The following is a 9,741-nucleotide window of genomic DNA, read 5'->3' as shown; positions in this document are numbered from 1 at the left end:
TGCAGTGAGTTGAGATCACACCAGTGCACTCCAGCCTGGACAACAGAGTGAGACTGTCTCAAAGAAAAAAAGAAGAAGAAGAAGAAGAAGTAAAGAAATGGCCAAACTGTTTTCCAAAGTTATTGAAGTTGTAGTACCATTTTACAGTAAATTGCCATGTGTGATTGTTTTAGTTCCTACACATCCTTATCCTCACTAACACACTTTCATTGCAGACGATCTATTATGTGTGCAGAGGCATCTTATTGTGGTTTTAATTTGCAGTTCCCTAACGACTAATGATAGTCAACGTGTTTTCATGTGCTTATTTGCTATTCACATAACATCTTTGGTGAAATGTCTGTTTAAATCTTTTGCCTCCTTTTGTTAAATCTTTTGCCTTCTTCTTCTTCTTTTTTTTCTTTTGAGACGGAGTCTTGCTTTGTCACCCAGGCTGGAGTGCAGTGGCGCGATCTCAGCTCACTGCAACCTCTGCCTCCCGAGTTCAAGCGATTCTCCTGCCTCAGTCTCCCGAATAGCTGAGATTACAGGCATGTGCCACCATGCCCGTCTAATTTTTGTATTTTTTTCTATTTTTAGTAGAGGTGGAGTCTCACCATGTTGGTCAGGCTGGTCTCGAACTCCTGACCTTAGGTGAACAATGCCCTCGGCTCAATCTCTTGAGTAGCTGGGGTTACAGGTGCCCACTGCCACATCTGGCTAATTTTTGTATTTTTAGTAGAGACGGGGTTTCACCCTGTTGGCCAGGCTGGTCTTTAACTCCTGACCTACTGTGATCTGCCTTCCTAGACCTCCTAAAGTGCTGAGATTACAGGTGTGAGCCACCATGCCCGGCCCTCCATTCACCCAACACCATTTTTTTTTTTTTTAAGAGACAAGGTCTCACTATGTCCCCAGGTTGCCCTGGTTGGTCTGGAACTCCTGGCCTGGAGTAATCCTCTCATCTCAGCCTCCTTAGTAGCTGGGATTAGAGGCTTGAACCATCTCACCAGGTTTTTATGCCCATTTTTTAAAGTTGGGTTATTGGTTTCTCATTATTGAGTTTTGGGAGGTCTATATATTCTGGATACAAGTTCTTTATCATCTAGGTGATTTGCAAATATTTTCTCCCAGCCTGTGAATTGTCTTTTCATTTCCTTAACAGTGTCTTTTGAAGAGTAGAAGATTTTAATTTTTATGAAATCTCATTTATCAGGCTCTTTCTCATATGGATCATGCTTTTGATGTAGTGTCTAAAATATCTTAAAATATCTTTCCCTGACCAAAGGACAAAAAATATCAAAATATCCTCTGTTTTTTTGTTTGCTTGTTTTGAGACAGGGTCTCACAAGTCATCACAGCTCACTGCAGCCTCAACCTCCTGGGCTCAAGCGATCATCCCGTCTCAGCATCCCCAGTAGCTAGGACTACGGGTGTGCGCTGGACCACATCTGGCTAATTTTTGTATGCGTTATTGAGATATTGTTTCTCCATGTTGTCCAGACTGGTCTCAAACTCCTGGGCTCAAGCAATCTTCCTGCCTTGGATTCCCAAAGTGCTGGGATTACAGGCGTGAGCCACCACACCTAGTCTCTCGTTTTTTTTTTTTTTTTTTTTTTAGAAGTTTCTTTCTTTCTTTTCTTTCTTTCTTTCTTTTCTTTCTTTCTTTCTTTCTTTCTTTCTTTCTTTCTTTCTTTCTTTCTTTCTTTCTTTCTTTCTTTCTTTCTCTCTTTCTTTCTCTCTCTCTTTCTTTCTTCCTCTTTCTTTCTTTTCTTTCTTTCTTCTTTCTTTGTTCTTCTTTTTCTTTTTTTCTTTTCTTTTTGAGACGGAGTTTCGCTCTTGTTGCCCAGACTGGAGTGCAATGGTGCCATCTTGGCTCACTGCAACCTCCACCTCCCAGGTTCAAGTGATTCGCCTGCCTCAACGTCCCAAGTAGCTGGGATTACAGGCATGCACCACCACACCAGGCTAATTTTGTATTTTTAGTAGAGATGGGGTTTCTCCGTGTTTGTCAGCCAGTCTTGAATTCCTGACCTCAGGTGATCCGCCTCCTCGGCCTCCCAAAGTGCTGAGATTACAGGAGTGAGCCACCGCGCCTGGCAGAAGCTTTTTTATTTTAGTAGTTTAAAGATGTTGCCCCAGTGTCTTCTGGCTTGCTTTATTTTTTTCTTCTAGCAAGAAGTCAGCTGTCATTTTAGTATTTTTTCCTCTCTATGCAATGTCTTATTTCTCTGATTACTTTTAAGATTTTCTCTTTATTGCTGATTTTAAGCAATCTGATTATAATATATAGAATATATATTATACAGTAAAATATAGTATAGTTTCATGTTTCTTTTGTCTGGGGTCCTTTGATTTTCTTGGATCTGTGGACATATAGTTTCCATTAAATATAGAACATTCGAAGCCACTATTATTTAAAATACTAAAATATTTCCTTTTCCCTCTTTTACCCCCTCTTCTAAGAGATTCCAGCTCCACATACATTGGGATATTTGATTTGTCCTATAGCTCACTGATACTCTATTTTCTTCAGTCTTTTTTTTTTTTCTCAATGTTTCATTTCTGATAACTTCTTTTTTTTTTTTTTTTTGAGACAGAGTCTCACTCTGTTGCTCAGGCTGGAGTGCAGTGGCAAGATCTCGGCTCACTGCAAGCTCCGCCTCCCGGGTTCACGCCATTCTCCTGCCTCAGTCTCCCGAGTAGCTGGGACTACAGGCGCCCGCCACCACGCCCAGCTAATTTTTTGTATTTTTAGTAGAGACGGGGTTTCACCGTGTTAGCTAGGATGGTCTCGATCTCCTGACCTCGTGATCTGCCCGCCTCAGCCTCCCAAAGTGCTGAGATTACAGGCTTGAGCCACCGCGCCTGGCTCATTTTTGATAACTTCTATTTTACTATATCCCTATGTTTCACGAATCTTCTTTTATTATGTAATTTGCTGTTAATCCCATTCAGTGTATTTCTCTTTTTTTTTTTTTTTCATCGCCCAGGCTGGAGTGCAGTGGCGTGATCTTGGCTCGCTGCAAGCTCCACCTCCTGGGTTCACGCCATTCTTCTACCTCAGCCTCCCAAGTAGCTGGGACTACAGGAGCCCACCACCACGCCCGGCTAATTTTTTGTATTTTTAGTAGAGATGGGGTTTCACCATGTGAACCAGGATGGTCTTGATCTCCTGACCTCGTGATCCGCCCACCTCGGCCTTCGAAAGTGCTAGGGTTACAGGCATGAGCCACCATGCCTGGCCTCTCATTATCTTACACATATTTTTATCTCTGAAAGTTCTTTTTTTTGAGACAGAGCCTCACTCTGTTGCCCAGGCTGGAGTGCAGTGGCACGATCTTGGCTCATTGTAACCTCCACCTCCTGGGTTCAAGTGATTCTCCCACCTCAGCCTCCCAAGTAGCTGGGACTACAGGCATGCGCCACCCACGCCAGGCTATATCCCTAAGAGTTTTGGTTTATTTTTGTTTTTTGTTTGTTTGTTTACCTCATTCATGTTTTCCTTTAATGCCTATTTTTTTCTGTGTTCTTGACCATATATAATATAATATCTGTTTATTGTCTTTTTCTGCTAATTTTATCATTTGTGTTCGTTCGTTCTTTCTCTCTCTCTCTCTCTCTCTCTCTTTCTTTCTTTCTTTCCTTTTTTTTGTTGAGACAGAGTCTTGCTCTGTTGTCCAGGCTGGAGTGCAGTGGTGCGATCTCAGCTCATTGCAACCTCCACCTCCTGGGTTCAAGCAGTTCTCCTGCCTCAGCCTCCCAAGTAGCTGGGACTACAGGCACCCGCCACCACACCCGGCTAATTTTTTGTATATGTAGGCGGGATTTCACCATGTTAGCCAGGATAGTCTCAATCTCCTGACCTCGTGATCCTCCTGTCTCGGCCTCCCAAAGTGCTGGGATTACAGGCACCCACCAGCACGCCCGGCTAATTTTTTGTATTTTAGTACAGACGGGGTTTCACCGTGTTAGCCAGGATGGTCTCGATCTCCTGACCTCGTGATCCACCTGCCTCGGCCGGCCTCCCCAAGTGTTGGGATTATAGGTGTGAGCCACTGCGCCTGGTGCAATCAGGTAAGTTTTGATCAGATGCCAGGGTGCCAGGTATTGTGAGTTTTACCTTGATGAGTGCTGAATATTTGTTTGTTTGTTTGTTTGTTTGTTTTGGAGACAGTGTCTCCCTCTATTGCCCAGGCTGGAGTATAGTGGCACAGCCTCAGCTCACTGCAACCTCTGCCTCCCAGGTTCAAGTGATTCTCCTGCCTCAGCCTCCTAAGTAGTAGGGATTGCAGGCACGTGTCACCACACCTGGCTAATTTTTGTATTTTTAGTAGAGACGGGGTGTCTCCCTGTTGACCAGGCTGGTCTCAAACTCCTGACCTCAAGTAATCAGCCCACCTTGGCCTCCCAAAGTGCTGGGATTATAGACGTGAGCCACCATGCCTGGCCGAGTGCTGAATATTCTTGTATTCAAAAAAAATACTGCCCAGCATGGTGGTTCACTCCTGTAATCTCAGCACTTTGGGAGGCCAAGGCAGGGGATAGCTTGAGCCCAGAAGTTCAAGACCAGCCAGGGCAATATAGTAAGACCCTGTCTCTACTAAAATTAAAAAAAAAAAAAATTAGCCAGGTGGGGTGGCATGCACCTGTAGTTCTAGCTACCCAGCTACTTGGAGGCTGAGGAGGATCTCTTGAGTCCAGGAGGTCAAGGCTCCAGTGAGCCGAGATCAAGCCACTGCACTCCAGCCTGGGTGATAGAGCGAGACCCTGTCTTTAAAAATTAAATTAAAAATACTATCGAGTTGGCCAGGCGCAGTGGCTCACGCCTGTAATCCCAGCACTTTGGGAGGCCAGGGCAGGTGGATCACCTGAGGTCAGGAGTTTGAAACCAGCCTGACCAACATGGTGAAATCCCGTCTCTACTGAAAAATGCAAAAATTAGCCAAGCTTGATGGCGCACACCTGTAATCCCAGCTACTGGGGCGGCTGAGCCAGGAGAATGGCTTGAACCCAGGAGGCAGAGGTTGCAGTGAACTGAGATCATGCCACCGCACTCCAGCCTGGGTGACAGAGCAAGACTCCATCTCAAAAAAAAAAAAAATACTATTGAGATTTGTTTTGTCACACAGTTAAGATTCTCAGAATGGGTTTGGTTCATTGTGAATCTTGCTTTTCAGTTTCATTAGGTGGAATTAAAGCAGCCTATTATCTACAGCCAGTTTTCTCACCATTTCTGAGGCGAAAACTCTTGAGTACTCTACTGGATGCCCTGGACAGGATGAGGTGCTCCCGCTCTGCCTGGTGGGAATGTGAACGATCCCCAGCCCTGTGTGAGCTCTAGGGATGATTCTTTTGAGGGGATTCTTTCTCCAGCTTCAAGTGGTTACTTTTCTTTTCTTTTCTTTTGAGATGGAGTTTTCACTCTTGTTGCCCAGGCTGGAATCTCGACTCTTCACAACTTCCGCCTCCCGGGTTCAAGCGATTCTCCTGCCTCAGCGTCCCAAGCAGCTGAGATTACAGGTGCCCGCCACCACCCCTGGCTAACTTTTTTTGTATTTTTAGTAGAGACAGGGTTTTACCATGTTGGTCAGGCTGGTCTCGAACTCCTGACCTCAGGTAATCCACCTGCCTCGGCCTCCCAAAGTGCTGGGATTACAGGCATGAGCCACCACGCCCAGCCTCAAGTGGTTTCTGTCACATGCCTCCGTGTGAAGAGACCACCAAACAGGCTTTGTGTGAGCAATAAAGCTTTTTAATCACCTGGGTGCAGGTGGGCTGAGTCCGAAAAGAGAGTCAGCAAAGGGTGGTGGGATTATCGTTAGTTCTTACGGGTTTGGGATAGGCGGTGGAGTTAGGAGCAATTTTTGGGGGGGCAGGGGGTGGATCTTACAAAGTACATTCTCAAGGGTGGGAGAATATTACAAAGTACCTTCTTAAGGGCAGGGGAATATCACAAAGTACATTACTGCAAGGGCGGGGAGGGTATATTGTCATAAGGTCAATCGACCAGTTAGGGTGGGGCAGGAACAAATCACAATGGTGGACTGTTATCAGTTAAGGCAGGACCTGGCTATTTTCACTTCTTTTGTGGATCTTCAGTTGCTTCAGGCCATCTGGATGTGCACATGCAGGTCACAGGGGATAATGATGGCTTAGTTTGGGCTCAGCGGCCTGACAGTTTCTATACGTGCCTTTGCTGATTCGTCTTCAGTTGAAGACTTGAAGGGAGCCTTCTGCAGCTGTCTGAGTCTCTCTGTGTGTAACTCTGTCCTCCCCAGTACTCTGCCCCGCAAACGCTAGCCACCTGGGCCTCCCCAAACTCCCAACAACCTCAACTCAGGGAGACAAGCAGGCTCCACACATCCCCCCTCCCTTTGCCGTGGCCTGGAAACGCTCCTAGAACTCAGCCGGGCAATCATCTGTTTCCTCTCTCAAGCGTGATTGCCCTGTGCTGACTATGTGACGTCTGAAAACACTTATTTCATATATTTTGTCAAGTTTTTAGTTGTTTAAAGTGGAAGTGTAAATCCAATCCCTGTTATCCATCTTAGTCAAACACATTAGTTTAAGACTGTCGTTTTTTGTTTTTGTTTTTGAGACGCAGTCTCGTTCTGTCACCCAGGACAGTGGTGCAATCTTGGCTCACTGCAACCTCCACCTCCTGGGTTCAAGTGATTCTCCTGCCTCAGCCTCTCAAGTAGCTGGGATTACAGGCACCCACCACCATGCCTGGCTAATTTTCACTGTGTGTGTGCGTGGTTTGTTTTTTTTTTTTTTTTTTTTTGGTAGTAGAGACGGGGTTTCACCATGTTGGCCAGGCTGGTTTTGAACTCTTGACCTCAGGTGATCTGCTCCCCTCCACCTCCCAAAGTGCTGGGATTACAAATGTGAGTCACTGTGCCCAGCAAGACAGTTGCTTTTTAATCTAAGGTTTGAAGTTGCAGTTTCTTCTAAAATTTCCCAGTGGGGAATCACAGCGTTACACGAATACTAACTATGTTCTGGGCACTGTGAAAGCTAGGTTCCAGCTTTGGGAAACTTGTCTCTTTTTTTTTTTTTTTTTGAGACGGAGTCTCACTCTTTTGCCAGGCTGGAGTACAGTGGCGCGAACTTGGCTTACTGCAACCCCTGACTCCCAGGTTCAAGTGACTCTCCTGCCTCGGCCTCCAGAGTAGCTGGGACCACAGGCACGTGCCACCACACCCAGCTAGTTTTTTGTACTTTTAGTAGAGACAGAGTTTCACCATGTTGGCCAGGCTGGTTTCAAACTCCTGACCTCAAGTGATCCACACCCCTGGTGGAGATCTGCCTGCCTCTGTTGTTATTTTTAGAAACTAATGTTTATTTTCCATCTATCTTATTTTCATGTTGCTTAAGAGTCTGCGGGGCTGGGTGCAGTGGCTCATGCCTGTAATTCCAGCACTCTGGGAGGCCGAGGCAGGTGGATCACCTGAGGTCAGGAGTTCAAGACCGGTCTGGCCAACATGGTGAAGCCCCACCTCTACTAAAGCTATGGAAAAATTAGCCAGGCGTGGTGACAGGCGTCTGTAATCCCAGCAACTTGGAAGGCTGAGGCATGAGAATCACTTGAACCTGGGAGGCAGAGGTCTCAGTGAGCCAAGATTACACCATTGCACTTCAGTCTGACAAAGTAAGACTTCATCTCAAAAAAAAAAAAAAAAAAAAAGCTTGTGGAAGAACAGCTTAAGACCACACAGTGGTTGTTCCTACCCATTTAGTGGCCTGAGGAATGGGAGCTGCAGGTCAGTTTTCCATGGCAGGCTGAGCGTTTCACGTCTTCAGTAGAGAACTGCTGGATAGACACTGGGTACCTGCATGCCTCCGACCAGTGTGCAACCTCAGGCTGAGTAGCAGTGAACTCAGGAGCTGGAGCAGTCCATTCACCATTAAATCTGAAAATCCTCTGTCGTCTGTGGTCATAGCTTTTTCAGCAGTAGCCTGTTCTTTTTTTTCTTTTCTTTTCTGTTTTTTTTTGAGATGGAGTCTTGTTCTGTCACCCAGCCTGGAGTGTCGAGTGCAGTGGCACGATCTTGGCTCACTGCAACCTCCACCTCCCGGGTTCAAGTGATTCTCCTGTCTCAGCCTCCCCAGTAGCTGGGACTACAGGCATGTGCCACCACGCCTGGCTAGTTTTTTGTATTGTTAGTAGAGACGGGGTTTCATTGTGTTAGCCAGGATGGTCTCGATCTACTGACCTCATGATCCACTTGCCTTGGCCTCCCAAAGTGCTGGGATTACATGTGTGAGCTTTTCAATCTCTTCAGGGTCTCTGTAGAAGCAGAGATCAGGCATGACCTCTTATGGGTGTTCACAGGAGAGAGTGCCAGGCACGTGCAGAACTCCCTTAGCCAGCATTCCCCACATCAGACCCCCTGAGAGAGCTCCACTGTTGCATGGGATGGAAATATCCACACAGCGCAGAGGAGAACCTGTGTTCCCCAGAGGTATGGTAGGTAGGTTATCATGAGATGCCTCCGTGAGAGGCCAGTGGCTACCCTGGGATCAGTATCTACCAACAGACGCAGTTCCCAGAAGGCTGCCTGGACCTGGTTAGTGAAGGTTCCAGGAGTGAAGTGGCCAGCAATAGGAGTGGCTCCTGTGGCAGCAGCAAAGCTTAGCTCAGCCAGCTGACCAGGATTCCAGGGGGATATGAGACTGACATCAGGAGGGTTTTAATTTTTTTTCGGACAGGAAGTAGAACGTATTGGTGAATATTAAGAGGGGGCAGCACAGTGGAAGCCTTCATGAGTGCAGGGCCCGCCACTTGTTCCGAGGGCCACGACTGGGGATGTACTTGACCCCACAGCCATCTGGGATGAGCTGCTTCTCAGCCACCATGTCTTCAAATGCATCGGCATTGAACTTGATGAAGCCCCACTTCTTTGAGATGTGGATCTTCTGGTGGCCAGGAAACTTGAACTTGGCCCTGCGCAGGGCCTCAATCATGTGCTCCTTGTTCTGCAGCTTGGTGCAGATGGACATGATAACCTGGGCAATGCGAACCCTGGCCACAGTGCCCTGGGACTTTCCAAAGGCACCTTGCATTCCTGTTCGGAGCCTACATTGGGGTAGTGCAAAGTCAGAAACTTGAACATCCATCACCTGTCTCCAGGGTCCCTTAGAGCAACCCATACAATAAACAGGCTGCATACGCTACCAAGGAAGCTGCTGTTTGCAGCGACTGCACACTGGGCCCCCATGAGGAAAGGAACTCAGTCAGCTTAATTGGCTGCAGAATCAGAAGGGTTTTCAATGGCAACAATGGTACAAGCTGCCAACAGAATTAGATTCTTCAGATTTAGGATGTAAATGCCGTCACTTTTCCTTTTTTTTTTTTTTTTCGAGACAGCATTTCGCTCTTATTGCCCAGGCTGGAGTGCAATGGCGCAGTCTTGGCTCACTGCAACCTCCACCTCCTGGGTTCAAGTGATTCTCCTGCCTCAGCCTCCCGAGTAGCTGGGATTACAGGCATGCGCCACCATGCCCAGCTAGTTTTGTATTTTTCGTAGAGACGGGGTTTCTCCATGTTTGTGAGGGTGGTCTCGAACTCCCAAACTCAGGTAATCCGCCCGCCTCAGTCTCCCAAAGTGCTGGGATTACAGGCGTGAGCCACCGTGCCCAACACTTTTCCTTTATAGATCTACTGTTCCATCTGGAACCAGGTTGGTGCCACCTAAGTGGGTTCCTGCTGCAAGAAACTAGAGGACATTCCCCTCCTTCATTTGCAGGACATCGAGG

At 46.9% G+C, this 9,741-nt stretch overlaps 1 non-coding gene across 1 annotated transcript; it reads right to left on the bottom strand.

Moving 5' to 3' along the window:
• Nucleotides 1-9,103: 9,103 nt before the first annotated feature.
• Nucleotides 9,104-9,238, bottom strand: LOC123574266 (small nucleolar RNA SNORA70). The gene has a single exon (XR_006699152.2). It is a non-coding gene; the product is annotated as a small nucleolar RNA SNORA70 (small nucleolar RNA).
• Nucleotides 9,239-9,741: the final 503 nt, after the last annotated feature.

This window comes from Macaca fascicularis, chromosome 6 (assembly GCF_037993035.2).
Source record: "Macaca fascicularis isolate 582-1 chromosome 6, T2T-MFA8v1.1".
In the NCBI taxonomy this organism is placed as follows: domain Eukaryota; kingdom Metazoa; phylum Chordata; class Mammalia; order Primates; family Cercopithecidae; genus Macaca; species Macaca fascicularis.
Note: the sequence above shows the minus strand (reverse complement) of the source record. Positions and strands in the feature narration are given on the sequence as shown.